Source organism: Sapajus apella, unplaced genomic scaffold (assembly GCF_009761245.1).
Source record: "Sapajus apella isolate SASKATOON/1434 unplaced genomic scaffold, GSC_monkey_1.0 scaffold151, whole genome shotgun sequence".
Lineage (NCBI taxonomy): Eukaryota > Metazoa > Chordata > Mammalia > Primates > Cebidae > Sapajus > Sapajus apella.
Genome location: NW_022437091.1, coordinates 2383169 through 2399379, shown reverse-complemented (window position 1 = coordinate 2399379; position 16211 = coordinate 2383169).

Genomic DNA, 16211 nt, shown 5'->3' with positions numbered 1-16211 from the left:
GAATCTGTCTTAGGCTTGGTTCCTCCAATAAGTAGAGCCAGAGACAAGAACAGGATGCAGGTAGTTTATAGTGGAAAGCAATCACAAGGAACAGAAGGGGAACAATGGAAAAAGTGAAATTGGGAAGCAGAAAAGCCAATCCGAGGGTGTGATCCAGAACAGGTCACTACTCTGAGCATCTGGAATATTGTCCTACTGAGACTGTCTATGGCACCATAGAGAATGTGATTGAAGAGAAGAGGCCAGCCTGGGCAACACAGAGACACAGCCTTGTCTCTACTGAAAATAATTTTTTAAAAAGGCAGGCACAGTGGCTCACCCCTTTAATCCCAGCACTTTGGGAAGCCAAGGCAGGTGGATCTTTTGAGGTCATATACAGATATACCATATACTATACTATATAGTATATACACAGATATACCATATATACTATATATACAGATATACCATATATACTATATATGGTATATATGTATATACATATATGTATATATGTATACATATATGTATATCTATATATGTATACATATGTGTATATACATATATGTATATATCTGTACATCTGTATATGTATACACAGATATACATGTATATAAAGTATACATACAGTGTGTATATATACAGTCATACAGTATATGTATACATAGTATATACACAGTTTGTATATATGTACACACAGTATATGTATACACACAAAGTTTCTTTACTCTGTGTGTGTGTATATGTGTACATATACACACACACAGTAAAGAAAGGGAAAAGTAGGAGAGAGATCGAAGATGGCTAAATAGGAACAGCTCTGGAGTGCAGTTCCCAGCGAGAACAACACAGAGGGTGAGTGATCCTGTATTTCCAAATGAGTTTTCCTGCCCACAGACCAGGATATTCCGGGGCCAAAAAGCGCCACAAGTTTCCAACATAGCTGTTTCAGCTGGCCTCACAGGTTACCACACAAAAACTCACACAAATCTGGGTGGCCATTTCAAGTGGCACCTGGAATGCCTGGGACGCAGAGCCACTCATTCAACTAAAAGAGAGGGGGCTGAAACAGGGAGCCAGGTGATCTGGCGTGGCGGGTCCCACCTCCACAAAGACCAGCAATCTGAAACATTCTGGATTGAGAGTTTCGTAGCAAGCTCAGCTGAACCTGGATGGTCCAGCTTGGTGGGGGGAAGGGCGCCCACCATTACCAAGGCAGTCGACCACTGCTGAGGCAGTCCGCCACTACCAAGGCAGTCCACCATTACCAAGGCAGTCCGCCATTACCGAGGCAGTCCACCATTACTGAGGCAGTTCTAACTACATCTCTGTAAACAAAACCACAAGGAAGTTCACACAGCAGCTGGGCAGAGCCCACGGCAGCTCAGCAACCCCTCTGCTGGCAGACTGTGACTAGACTACCTCCTTCCTGGGCAGAATATCTCTGAAAAAAGGCAGCAGCAAGTCAGGAACTTATAAATAAAGCCCCACTTTTCCAGGACAGAGCACTTGGGAAAAGAGGTGGTTATGAGTTCTGCTGCAACAGACTTAAACATACCTGCCCCAGCAGCTCTGAATGGAACAACGGACCTCCTAGCACAGCACTTGAGCTCCTATAAGAGACAGGCTGTCTCCTCAAGCAGCTCCCCGACCCCTGTATATCCAAAGAGACACCTCATAAAGGAGAGCTCAGGCTGATATCTGGCAGGTACCCTTCTGGGACAAAGATAACAGAAGAAACCGGGAGCAACTCTTACTGTTCTGCAGCCCCCTTGGGTGATCCCTGGGCAAGCAGGGTCTGGAGTGGACCTCCAGCAGTCCTGCAGCAGAGGGGCCTGACTGTTAGAAGGAAAATTAAAAAACAGAAAGAAATAGCTTCAACATCAACAAAAAGGATGCCCACTCAGAGACCCCAGCTGAAAGTCACCAAGTACAAAGACCACAGGTAGATAAATCCACAAAGATGGGAAGAAACCAGCACAAAAAGAATGAAAATACCAAAAACCAATTCTCCTCCAAGGGATCACAACTCCTCACCAGCAAGGGAACAAAGTTGGATGGAGAATGAGTCTGATGAATTGACAGAAACAGGCTTCAGAAGGTGGGTAATAACAAACTTCTCTGAGCTAAAAGAACATGTGCTAACCCAATGTAAAGAAACTAAAAACCTTGAAAGAAGGTTAGACAAAATGCTAACTAGAATAAACAGCTTAGAGAAGAATATAAATGACTTGATGAAGCTGAAAAACACAGCATGAGAACTTTGCGAAGCATACACAAATTTCAATAACCAAATCTACCAAGCAGAAGAAAGAATATTGGAGATTGAAGATCAACTCAATAAAATAAAACAAGAAGGCAAGATTAGAGAAAAAAAAAGTGAAAAGAAATGAACAAAGCCTCCAAGAAATATGGGATTATATGAAAAGACCTAATCTACGTTTGATAGGTGTGCCTGAATGTGACAGAGGGAATGAATCCAAGCTGTAAAACACTCTTCAGGATATTATCCAGGAGAACTTCCCCTACCTAGCAAGGCAGGCCACCATTCAAGTCCAGGAAATACAGAGAACACCACAAAGACATTCCTCAAGAAGGGCAACCCCAAGGCACATAATCGTCAGATTCACCAGGGTTGAAATGAAGGAAAAATTGCTAAGGGCAGCCAGAGAGAAAGGTTGGGTTACTCACAAAGGGAAGCCCATCAGACTCACAGCAGATCTCTCAGCAGAAACCCTACAAGCCAGAAGAGAGTGGGGGCCAATATTCAACATCCTTAAACAAAATAGCTTTCAACCTAGAATTTCATATCCAGACAAACTAAGCTTCATAAGCGAAGAAGAAATAAAATCCTTTACAGACAGGCAATTGCTCAGAGATTTCATCACCACCAGGTCTGCCTTACAAGAGCTCCTGAAAGAAGCACTAAACATGGAAAGTAACAACCAGTACCAGCCATTCCAAAAACGTACAAAATGGTAAAGATCATGGAAACAATGAAGAAACTGTGTCAACTAATGGGCAAAACAACCAGCTAGCATCAAAATGGCAGGATCAAATTCACACATAACGATATTAACCTTAAATGTAAATGGGCTAAATGCCGCAATCAAAAGACACAGACTGGCGAATTGGGTAAAAAGTCAAGACCCATTGGAGGACACACATAGGCTCAAAATAAAGATTTACCAAGCAAATGGAGACCAAAATAAAGCAGGAGCTGCAATCCTAGTCTCTGATAAAATGGGCTTTAAACCAACAAAGATCAAAAGAGATAAAGAAGGGCATTACATAAAGGTAAAAGGATCAATGCAAGAAGAAGAGCTAATGATCCTAAATATATATGCACCCAATACAGGAGCATCCGGATACATAAAGTGAGTTCTTAATGACCTACAAAGAGACATAGACTCCCACACAATAATAGTGGGAGACTGTAACACTCCACTGTCAATATTAGACAGATCAATGAGACAGAAAATTAACAAGGATATCCAGAATTTGAACTCAGATCTGGACCAAGCAGACCTAACAGACATCTACAGAACTCTCCACCCCAAATCCACAGAATATACATTCTTCTCAGCACCACATCACACCTACTCTAAAATTGACCATATAATTGGAAGTAAATCACTCCTCAGCAAATGCAAAAGAACAGAAATCATAACAACCAGTCTCTCAGACCACAGTGCAATCAAATTAGAATTAAGGATTAAGAAACTAACTCAGAAACACACAACTACATGGAAACTGAACAACAGGCTCCTGAATGTCAACTGGATAAATGATGAAATGAAAGCAGAAATAAAAATGTTATTTGAAACCAATGAGAATCTCTGGGACACATTTAAAGCAGTGTCTAGAGGGAAATTTATAGCAATAAATGCCCACATGAGAAGCACGGAAAGCTCTAAAATTGCCATCCTATCATCAAAATTGAAAGAGCTAGAGGAGCAAGATAAAAAAAAAAAAAAAAAAAAAAAAAAAACAACTCAAAAGCTAGCAGAAGACAAGAAATAACTAAAATCAGAGCAGAACTGAAGGAGATAGAAACAAAAAAAACCCTTCAAAAAAGTCAATAAATCCAGGAGCTGGTTTTTTGAAAAGATCAACAAAATAGACAGACCACTAGCCAGATTAATAAAAAAGAAAAGAAAGAAGAATCAAATAGATGCAATAAAAAATGATAAAGCAGATACCACCATCGATTCCACAGAAATACAAACTACCATCAGAGATTACTACAAACAACTCTAGGCACATAAACCAGTAAACCTGGAAGAAATGGATAAATTCCTGGACACTTGCACCTTCCCAAGCCTAAACCAGGAAGAAGGTGAAACCCTGAATAGACCAATAACCAGGGCTGAAGTTGAGGCAGCAATTAATAGCCGGCCAACCAAAAAAGTCCAGGTCCAGATGGGTTCACAGCCAAATTCTGCCAGACATACCAAGAGGAGCTTGTACCACTCCTTCTGAAACTATTCCAAACAATCCAAAAAGAGGGAGCCCTTCCCAAATCATTTTATGAGACCAACATCGCCCTGATACCAAAACCCGGCAGAGACTCGACAAAAAATAGAAACTTCAGGCCAATATCTATGATGAACATAGATGCAAAAATCTTCAATAAAATACTGACAAACTGAATGCAACAGCACATCAAAAAGCTTATCCATCACAATCAAGTAGGCTTCATCCTGGGGATGCAAGGCTGGTTCAACATACACAAATCTATAAACATAATCCACCACATAAACAGAACCAAAGACAAAAACCACACGATTATCCCAATAGATGCAGAGAAGGCCTTCAACAAAATTCAACAGCCGTTTATGCTAAAAACTCTCAATAAACTAGGTAGCGAGGCCGGGCGCGGTGGCTCAAGCCTGTAATCCCAGCACTGTGGGAGGCCGAGGCGGGTGGATCACGAGGTCAAGAGATCGAGACCATCCTGGTCAACATGGTGAAACCCCGTCTCTACTAAAACTACAAAAAATTAGCTGGGCATGGTGGCGCGTGCCTGTAGTCCCAGCTACTCAGGAGGCTGAGGCAGGAGAATTGCCTGAACCGAGGAGGCGGAGGTTGCGGTGAGCCGAAATCGCGCCATTGCACTCCAGCCTGGGTAACAAGAGCGAAACTCCGTCTCAAAAAAAAAAAAAAAAAACTAGGTAGCGATGGAACATATCTTAAAATAATAAAAGCTATTTATGACAAACCCACAGCCAATATCATACTGAATGTGCAAAAACTGGAAGCGTTCCCTTTGAAATCTAGCACTAGACAAGGAAGCCTTCTCTCACCACTCCTATTCAATATGGTATTGGAAGTTCTAACCAGAGCAATCAGGCAAGAAAAAGAAATAAAGAGTATTCAATTAGGAAAGGGGAAAGTCAAATTGTCTCTATTTGCAGCCGACATGATTGTACATTTAGAAGAGCCCATCGTCTCAGCCCAAAAGCTCCTTAAACTGATAAACAACTTCACCAAAGTCTCAGGATACAAAATCAATGTGCAGAAATCACAAGCATTCCTATACACCAAAAACAGTCTTAAAGAGAGCCAAGTCAAGAACAAACTGCCATTCACAATTGCTACAAAGAGAATAAAACACCTAGGAATACAACTAACAAAGGATGTAAAGGACCTCTTCAAGGAGAACTACAAACCACTGCTCAAGGAAATAAGAGAGGACACAAACAGATGGAAAAACATTCCATGCTTATGGTTAGAAAGAATCAATATTGTGAAAATGGCCATAGTGCCCAAAGTAATTTACAGATTCAGTGCTATCCCCATCAAGCTACCAATGACCCTATTCACAGAAGTGGAAAAAACCACCTTAAACTTCATGTGGAACCAAAAGAGAGCCCACATAGCCAAGACAATCCTAAGCAAAAAGAGCAAAGCTGGAGGCATCATGCTACCTGACTTCAAACTATACCAGAAGGCTACAATAATCAAAACAGCATGGTACTGGTACCAAAACAGAGATATAGACCAATGGAACAGAACAGAGGCCTCAGAGGCAATACCACACATCTACAATCATCTGATCTTTGACAAACCTGACAAAAACAAGCAATGAAGAAAGGATTCCCTGTTTAATAAATGGTGTTGAGAAAACTGGCTAGCCATGTTCAGAAAGCTGAAACTGGACCCCTTTCTGACATCTTACACTAAAATTAACTCCAGATGGATTAAAGACTTAAATGTAAGACCTAACACCATAAAAACCCTAGAAGAAAACCTAGGCAACACCATTCAGGACATAGGCATAGGCAAGGACTTTATGACTGAAACACCAAAGGCATTGGCAACAAAAGCCAAAATAGACAAATGGGATCTAATTAAACTTCAGAGCTCTGCACAGCAAAAGAAACTACCATTAGAGTGATCAGCAACCAACAGAATGGGAGAAAATTTTTGCAATCTACCCATCTGACAAAGGGGTAATATCCAGAATCTACAAAGAACTAAAACAGACTTACAAAGAAAAAAACAAACAAACCCATTCAAAAGTGGGCAAAGGATATGAACAGACACTTCAAAAGAAGACATATATGAGGGCAACAAACATTAAAAAATGCTCATCATCACTGGTCATTAGAGAAATGCAAATCAAAGCCAGATTGAGATACCATCTCACGCCAGTTAGAATGGTGATCATTAAAAAATCTGGAGACAACAGATACTGGAGAAGATGTGGAGAAATAGGAACACTCTTACACTGTTGATGGGAGTGTAAATTAGTTCAACCATTGTGGAAGACAGTGTGGCGATTCCTCAAGGACCTAGAAATAGAAACTCCATTTGACCCAGCAATCCCATTACTGGGTATATACCCAAAGGATTAGAAATAATTCTGTTATAAAGACACATGCACACATATGTTCATTGTGGCACGGTTTACAATAGCAAAGACCTGGAACCAACTCAAATGCCCATCGATGATAGACTGGACAAGGAAAATGTGGCACATACACGCCATGGAATAATATACAGCCATAAAAAACGATGAGTTCATGTTCTTTGTAGGGACATGGATGAATCTGGAAACCATCATTCTCAGCAAACTGACACAAGAACAGAAAACCAAACACTGCATGTTCTCATAGGCGGGTGTTGAACAATGAGAACACATGGACACAGGGAGGGGAGCATCACACACTGGTGTCTGTTGGGGGGTCTGGGGGAGGGACAATGGTAGGTGGGAAGGTGGGGAAGGAATAACATAGGGAGAAATGACAGATATACGTGATGGGGAGATGGAGGCAGCAAATCACATTGCCATGTATGTACCTATGCAACAATCCTGCATGATCTGCACATGTAACCCAGAACCTAAAGTACAATTAAAAAAAAAAAAGATATCCTCAAAGAAGAAAAAAAAGGAAAAAGCAATGGGTTAATAATTTCAGTGATATTAATATACTTTTGGGGTTTGTTTTGAGATGGAACCTCGCTCTGTTGCCCAGGCTGGAGTGCAGTGGCATGATCTCAGCTCACTGCAACCTCTGCCTCCCAGGTTCAAAGTGATTCTCCTGCCTCAGCCTCGCAAGTAGCTGGGATTACAGGCATCTGCAACCATGCCTGGCTAAGTTTTGTATTTTTAGTACAGACAGGGTTTCACCATTGGCCAGCCTGGTTTCAAACCCCTGACCTCAAGTGATCTGCTCGCCTCAGCCTCCCAAAGTGCTGGAATTACAGGCATGAGCCACCAAGCCTGGCCTACTTTTTGTTTTTAAAAAAGGAAATATGTATCTTATATTGATTGACCACAGGGATGAAAAATAACATTACAAATTCTATTTTGAGTCTGAACTTTCACAAATTTATCAATGACCTTATCAGAATTGATCTTCAGTATTTTGAGAGGCCAAGGCAGGCAGATCAACTTGAGGCCAGGAGTTTAAGATCAGCCTGGCCAACAGGGTGAAACCTTGTCTCTACTAAAAATACAAAATATTAGCCAGGTGTGACGGCACATGCCTGAAATTTCAGCTACTCAGGAGGTTGAGGCTTGAGCCTGGGAGGTGGAGTTTGTAGTGAGCTGAGATTGCACCACTGCACTCCAGCATGGTAGACAGAGTGAGACTGTCTCAAAAAAAAAAAAAAAAAATCTTCATGTATGTATCTTCAATAGACTGTATAGACAGATTTGTTGATCTCTTACTCCTAGTTGATAAAACTTCCTAATAATTTTAATTTTTACTGAGATACCATTCATGTAGCATAAAATTGACTCTTTAAGTCTACAATTCAGTGTGTTTTAGTATATTCACGAAGTTGCACAGTCATCACCATATCTAATTCTAAGGCATTTTCGTCATCCCAAAAGGAAACCTTATGCTTATTAGTTAGTAGTCACTTCTCATTCTCCCTTTATTCCAATGCCTAAAAACCATGAATCTACTTTCTGCGTCTATGGATTTGCCTGTTCTTGACATTTCATATAAATGGAATTACATGATATGTGGCCTTTTGTGTCTCATTTCTTTCACTTAGCATAATGTTTCCAAGGTTCATCCATATTGTTTTATGTATCAGTACTTTATTCCTTTATCAGTACTTTATTTCTTTTTATGGCTGAATGCTAATTTTAATTTGAAAATTTTTTTCCCATGAAGTAACAGATATATAAATTTCTAGAAATAAAGCCCAGATTGGAGGACAATGACAAAATTATAGCTCACTGTAACCTTGAACTCCTGGGCTCAAGTGATCCTCATGCCTCAGCCTTTTGAGTAACTAGGATTACAGATGTGCCTTATTTTTTGTTGAGACAGTCTTCCTGTGCTGCTCAGGCTGGTCTTAAACCCCTGGCCTCAAGTAATCCTCTGGCCTCAGCCTCCCAATGTGCTGGGATTACAGGCATAAGCCACTGTGTCTGGCCTTAGGGGAGAAGATATTAAACCTAAGAATAAGATTGACAAAACTCATAAAAGCCCCATTTCACAATAAATCCAAAAATTGCAATGTGTCTTTGTTTCTCCAGGATTGAAGCTAATAGCTTTCAAGTGTCTCAGGTGAAAAATTTTACACACAAACATTCCAAGTTATAACATAATGTATTAGTTATCTATTCATAACAAATCACTTTCAAAACTTTATAGCTTTAAACCACAATGATCATTATCTCTCACGGTTTCTGTGAGTAAAAAATACAGACAGTGCAGTGAGCAAGGCTTCTATCTGTTCAGCAATGTCTGGTGGAGAACTCAAAGTCTGGGAGCTAGAATCACCATATCTAGCTGGTGATGCTGTTGACTGAGACTTTAGCCAGGGCAACTGGCTGTACCATGTACACGTGACTGCTCTATGAGGCTTGGGCTTCTTTGCAACATTGCAAGTATCAACAGAGAGACAGAGACAGAGAGAGAGATAATTCCCATGTGTCGTGGGAGAAACCCAGTAGGAGGTAACTGAATCATGAGGGCAAGTCTTTCTCATGCTGTTCTCCTGATAGTGAATAAGTCTCTCGAGATCTGATGATTCTGTAAAGGGAGATTTCCCTTTATAAACCGGGACGACAAAGGTTGCAGCCACCATGTAAGACATCCCTTGCCTTTCCACCATGATTGTGAGGCCTCCCCAGCGATGTGGAACTGTGAGTCAATTAAACCTCTTTCCTTTATAAATCATCCAGTCTCAGGTATGTCTTTATTAGCAGCGTGGGAACAGACTAACACATAAGCCTACATTATGATTAAGCTGTTCCCCTCCAAGATATTTACCCAAGATTGAAAGCATATGCCATAGACTTTTGCATGAATATTCACAGTGGCTTTATTTGATCATGATCAGGTAAATGGATGAAGAAATTGTGACATATCTGTACAGTGGAACACTACTCAGCAATAAGGAATGAACAATTGATATACACAGTAACATGGATGGATCTCAGAATAACCGTGTTGAGTGAAAGAGGTCAAAACAAAAAAGAATACATGTTATGTGATTCCATTTATATGAAATAGAAAATGCAAATCAGTCAAAAGCAACAACAGGCAGATTGGTGGTTCCCAAGAAAGAGGGAATAAGTGGCATAGAAGGGCAGAAGGGACGGATTGAAAGGAGCACGAGGAAGCTTTTGGGAGTGACATGATTTAGATGTTTGTCCCCTCCAAATTTCATGTTGAAATGTGATTCCCAGTGTTGGAGATAGGGCCTTGAGGAAGGTGACTGGATCACAGGAGTGGATCCCTCATAAGTAACTTAGCACCATCCCCTTGGTGATGAGTTCTTTCAAGGCGAGATCTGCTCCGGGACTTCTCTCCTTTCTTGCTCCTACTCTCGCCATGTGATTTGCCTGCTGTCCCTTTGCCTTCTGCCATGATTGTAAGCTTTCTAAGGCCCTCACCAGACGCTGAGCAGATGGGGGTGCCATGCTTATACAGCCTGCAGACCGTGAGCCAATTAAACCTCTTTTCTTTATAAATTACCCAGTCTCTGCTGGGCACAGTGGCTCGCGCCTGTAATCCCAGCACTTTGGAAGGCTGAAGCAGGCAGATCACCTGAGGTTGGGAGTTTGAGACCAGCCTGATCAATATGGAGAAACCCTGTCTGTACCAAAAACAATATAAAATTAGCTGGGCGTGGTAGCACATGTCTGTAATCCCAGCTACTCGGGAGGCTGAGGTAGGAGAATTGCTTGAACCCAATAGGTGGAGGTTGCGGTGAGCCAAGATCACACCATTGCACTCCGGCCTGGACAAAAAGAGCAAAACTCCGTCTCAGAAAAAAAAAAAAAATTACCCAGTTTCAGATATTCCTTTATAGTAACGCAAAAACAGCCTAAAACCAGAGATGAATATGTTCACTATTTTAATTGTGGTGATGATTTCACAGGCATATGCATGTGTCAAATTTTGCCAAATTGTATACCTTCAATATGTATAGTTTATTGATGTCAATTATACTTCAGTAAAGCTGTTAACATATTTAATTTAAAAAAACTAAAATTGTCTTATTGATTCAAAGTTTTTCTTCTTTCAGATTCTGTCAAGGGACTTTGCCCAAAAAGGAAGATAGCTAAAAAGAGCATAGATCAGGGTTTAAAACCCTCCTCTGCCACAAAGTCAACGTGTGACCTTCGGCTGGTTACTCTCATGGCCTTTTCTGTTTCACATTCGTTAAATGGGGCTAATGATACTCTGTCTCACAGGTTTGTTGCTAAACTTAGAATGAGTTGACAGGTGGGAGAGGGTCCCTAGCAAATCCTAGGTTCCAGCGTGTATATATCAGGCCCCGTTTCTGAGGAGGTTAGATTCCTTTCAGTCCCCCTCCTTTCCCTTCCTTTCCTCTTTCCTTTCAGATCAGGATCCTAGTTACACAGTCATTCAGGGGAGAAACAATGAAGAAGAAACAGGCCAAAGGGTGTGTCTTGAGTTGTGTTCCCTGAAAACAGTGCCCCTGAGACCTGGACTTGAGACTTCCTGGAAGGGTGATCCCAGGGATTAGAAGGGAGGGGGCAGAAAATGTGAGTCAGGGAAGGAGAAAATGCCAACCCAAGGGTACATGTTGAGCTAGCTATTGAGGTGAAGCTCAGAGCAGACCCTCTGAGGAATACTGGAGAACACACCTCAGAAAGGACAGGAGGCTGGGCACTGACCTGTGCCCTTCATTGCTTGAGGGTTGTGCTCAGAGCACTGATGCTCCTGTCCTCTCCCACATTTCTCTCACCTGAGGGAGAAAGCCAGATGGGATGGGATGCTTGCAGGGTTAAGGGTTAAGGTTAAGCTCACCACAGCTACAGCTTAAATCAGAGGCAGCCTGATGACACGTGGCCCATGCACCCCAAATGGCTGCCTCAGGCCCAAAGCCCATTATTGGGTCAATAACGTAACCCTGTTAGCCTTGTTGAGCACCTTCGCACCAGGCAACAGACATCCAATACTTCTCAGCAGAGAAACCAGAGACACTCGGTTAAAACCCTCTCTCCTCAAGACCACAGGCAGGGAGGGACACACTGCCTTCCTCAGTCACTCCCTCAGGACAGTTCTCTGGGAAAGAAGTGACAGACCTGAGGGGCGAGTCATTAAAAAGTCCCCAGAACGAAGGGGAAGGGCTGGAAATTTATCAGGAGAAGAGGGAGCTATTTCGTTGAAAATTAGTTAAATCCATTTTCTCTGCTCTACAAATAAATTGTGAACTAGGTATGTTCCTCAGATTGGAAACACAGCAATGCTTATTGTGATAATACCTATCACTTATTGAGCATATAATACGTGCCTGGAATTACGCTATGTTCTTTCTTTCTTTCTTTATTTTCTTCCTTCTCCTTTTTTTTTTTTTAGACAGAGTCTCACTGTGTTGCCCAGGCTGGAGTGCAGTTGCGTGATCTTGGCTCACTGCAACCTCTGCCTCCCAGGTTCAAGCAATTCTTCTGCCCCAGGCTTCAAGTAGCTGGGACCACAGTAGGAGCACGCCACCACACCCGGCTAATTTTTTCTTTCTTTCTTTTTTTTTTTTTTTTGTATTTTTAATAGAGACAGAGTTTTATTATGTTGGCCAGGCTGGTCTTGTACTCCTGACCTTGTGATCCACCTCCCTCAACCTCCCAAAGTGCTGGGATTAGAGGTGTGAGCCACTGCACCCAGCCTCCTTCGGTCCAACCTATTATCTTGCTGAGCCTTGCCCTGTTCTTTCATCCTCATTTCATTTCATCCTCAAAACAACCCAGTCCAATAGGTGCTATAATTAACCAAAACTTAGAGAGGTTGAGTAACTTGCTAAAGGTCAAACAGTCAGTAATCCACAGAGCAGAAATCAACCCCAGGTAGCCTGACCTCAGAGCTTATACCCTTGACAATTAGGCTATACCATTAGGCTATACTTAACTCCCTGTAAAGAAACAGCAGGACACCCAGCTGGGGAAGCAATTTGAAGCAGTGGCCTGCTCCACTGGGGTGAGAGGGGCTGGGAGAGCACAGAAATTAGATCTTTGACATTAACCACACAGTAAGAAAGGGAGAAGGACTCCACACTGACAGGAGATGCATTATGGTTATATGCGTGTGGACACTTATCACTTAGAGCTGTTCAAAACCTTTTTGGTCCCACCATGGTAATATAGAATCAAAATAGTTACCCTGTCCAGCCTCCCTTTCCTTGATGGTACAGAGAGGCATCTTAAGTTCTGACAAAGAGACGCTCTGGGACACAGATCCAAAATGCGCTCTGTGAGGAAGTAGATGAAGCACAGGGATTCCATTTTGCTGGGACGGTGGGCACAGGAGGGATAGGAGAACTGAAGGCAGTGTGGTTCTTTGTGAAAGCATCAGCTCCTCAGCTCTCCTAAGGAAAAACAAGTAAAAGGGGGCTTCAGACCTGCTTGGAATCCTAAAGGAGAAAAGCAATACTTGGGCCCTGGAGGAGGCTCCCCAAAAGAAAGCACCCCAAGGATAGGGAGAGGCAGGTGACACAGTGGATGGAGTCCCTGTCCAAATGGAAAGTTCTCCCCATAGCTCTTCTCTCTCAAACCCAGGATTGTTTTGTGACTTTCCTGAGTTGAGTATAGCTGAGTCCCCAAAAGTGACAGTTCTTTTGCATATGGTTGCACCCTTTTCCCATGTGTGGAGGGTTTGTTTTCAGCAGCTGGGATAAGTGTTCTCCCATGAGTTGGAGCATCCCTGAGTCAGCAGGGGGTGGAGGGTGGGGGGCCAGGGGGAATCTGCACTGTCACAGTAAAAAGAGGTTTCTTATTACTCTATGTTTGCTATTCACCTCCAGACAAAAAAGATATATATATATATATATTTTTTTTTTATTCTGTAAACTTTAAACAATAAGTCCAACCTCCCTTGGTGAGGATTTACTGTGAACGTGCTTTGTGAACCGTCCAGTGTGGAAAAGACCAGTTTTTATCATTGTTGCCGGCAGGGGGCGAGGTGGGAAAGGCCCCTTAGTCAGTCTGGCAGGGGTAAAGTTCACATCATAGACTTTACCCTTGGCTCATAACATTCTTTCTGACTGTAATCACCTCTATCCTGTTATGTCTGTCAAAATCTTACTCACCATATTGAAACTCTGAGACCTAATAACATCCATTAAATACCAAAGTGACCAACAAGCTACTTACAGCTGCAAGAAATCAGGAGGGAGCAGCAAATAACAGATTGACGGGATAGGGTAGTGGCACGTGATAGAGGGAAGCGCATACATCTCTGGGCGTGTCCTGGGGACAAAGAGGAAGCTGAACTGTAGAATTACTGCACTCATTTCATGAACTCATTTTAGGAAAGTTAGAAAATACAGATAAATAAGAGTGTAAGTACTCACCTCAGCAGCATATACATTAAGAAAAAGATATGAATATAAAATATAAGAAAATAAAAATTACCTGTAAGCCCATCAGCCAGGAATAACTCCTTTAAACATTTTTCCATTTGTCCATTCATATATTTTTCTAAGCATATATGTATATATACATTCTTTCTTCACAGTGAAATTTGATGTTTAAATCAAACAGCTAAATGTTTATTAATACAAATTTTCACTTATCCCTTTCTAATACATAGAATCATATTTTTGGCAGATCTTTTTGGTGGTAAAATACACAAAATAGCACAAAATTTATTATTTTGACAATTTAAGTGTACAGTTTTGTGGCATCAGGTACATTTACTTCATTGTATAATCATTACTACGTCTCTAGAACATTTCATCTTCCCAAACTAAAACTCTGTATCCATTGAACAGTAACTCTCCATTCCCTTCCCTCAGCCCCTACAAACCACCATTCCACTTTTGTCTCTATGAATTTGACTATTCTAGGTACCTCATATAAGTGAAATAATACAATATGTGTCCTCTTGTGACTGGCTCATTTTACTTACCATAATATCTTCAAGATTCATCCATGTTATAGCGTATGTCTGAATTTTACTAAGGTCAAATCATATTTTATGTATGGTGTGCATATACAACAGTTTGTATTGGACTGGTCCATTCATTTATTGATGGACATTTAGGTTGTTTTCACCCTTTGGCTATTATGAATAATACTGCTATGAACATTTATCTATTTGAAACCATGCTTCCAATTTTTTTTTTGTTTTGTTTTGTTTTGTTTTGTTTTTTGAGACAGAATCTTGCTCTGTTCCCCAGGCTGGAGTGCAGTGGTGCGATCCTGGCTCACTGCAACCTCTGCCTCCTGAATGAAAGCAATTCTCCTGCCTCAGCCTCTTGAGTAGCTGAGATTACAAACACGTGCCACCACCTCCTGAGTTGCTGGGATTACAAACATGCGCTTCCACACCTGGCTAATTTTTGTATTTTTAGTAGAAATGGGGTTTCATCATGTTGGCCAGGCTAGTCTCAAACTCCCGACCTCAAGTGATCCGCCAGCCTCGGCCTCTCAAAGTGCTGGGATTACAGGAATGAGCCACAGCACCCAGTCTCAATTCTTTTAGGATATACTCAGACGTGGAATTACTGGTAGCAGATCTTTTTTAAAAAATTAGTCCCAGCACTTTGGGAGGCTGAGGCGGACAGATCACCTGAGGTCAGGAGTTCAAGACCAGCCTGGCCAACATGGTGAAACCCTGTCTCTACTAAAAATATTTTAAAAATTAGCCGGAGTGGTGGCAGGTGTCTGTCATCTCAGCTACCCAGGAGGCTGAGGCCAGAGAATGGCTTGAACCCTAGAGGCAGAGGTTGCAGTGAGCAGAGATTGCACCATTGTACTCCACTCTGGGCAACAAGAACGAAACTCCATCTCAAAATATATATATGTATATTAGTGAGCCACCCTCTGTCATTTCTTTTTTTTTTTTGACGGAGTTTCACTCATGTTACCCAGGCTGGAGTGCAATGGCGCGATCTCGGCTCACCGCAACCTCCGCCTCCTGGGTTCAGGCAATTCTCCTGCCTCAGCCTCCTGAGTAGTTGGGATTACAGGCACGCACCACCATGCCCAGCTAATTTTTTTTGTATTTTTAGTAGAGACGGGGTTTCACCATGTTGACCAGGATGGTCTCGATCTTTTGACCTCGTGATCCACCCGCCTCTGCCTCCCAAAGTGCTGGGATTACAGGCTTGAGCCACCGCGCCCGGCACCCTCTGTCATTTCTAAGGGTCTGACATGATGCTAATTAGTTTCATGGTTAATCTTACTGGGAATGGCTATTTCTTCCTGCATCTCACACGTTTCTTCTGGGATAATTTTTTTTTAATATCCTCCTTGTGCACATTCATTAGAAACTTCTTTAGGAAACAGTTTGTTG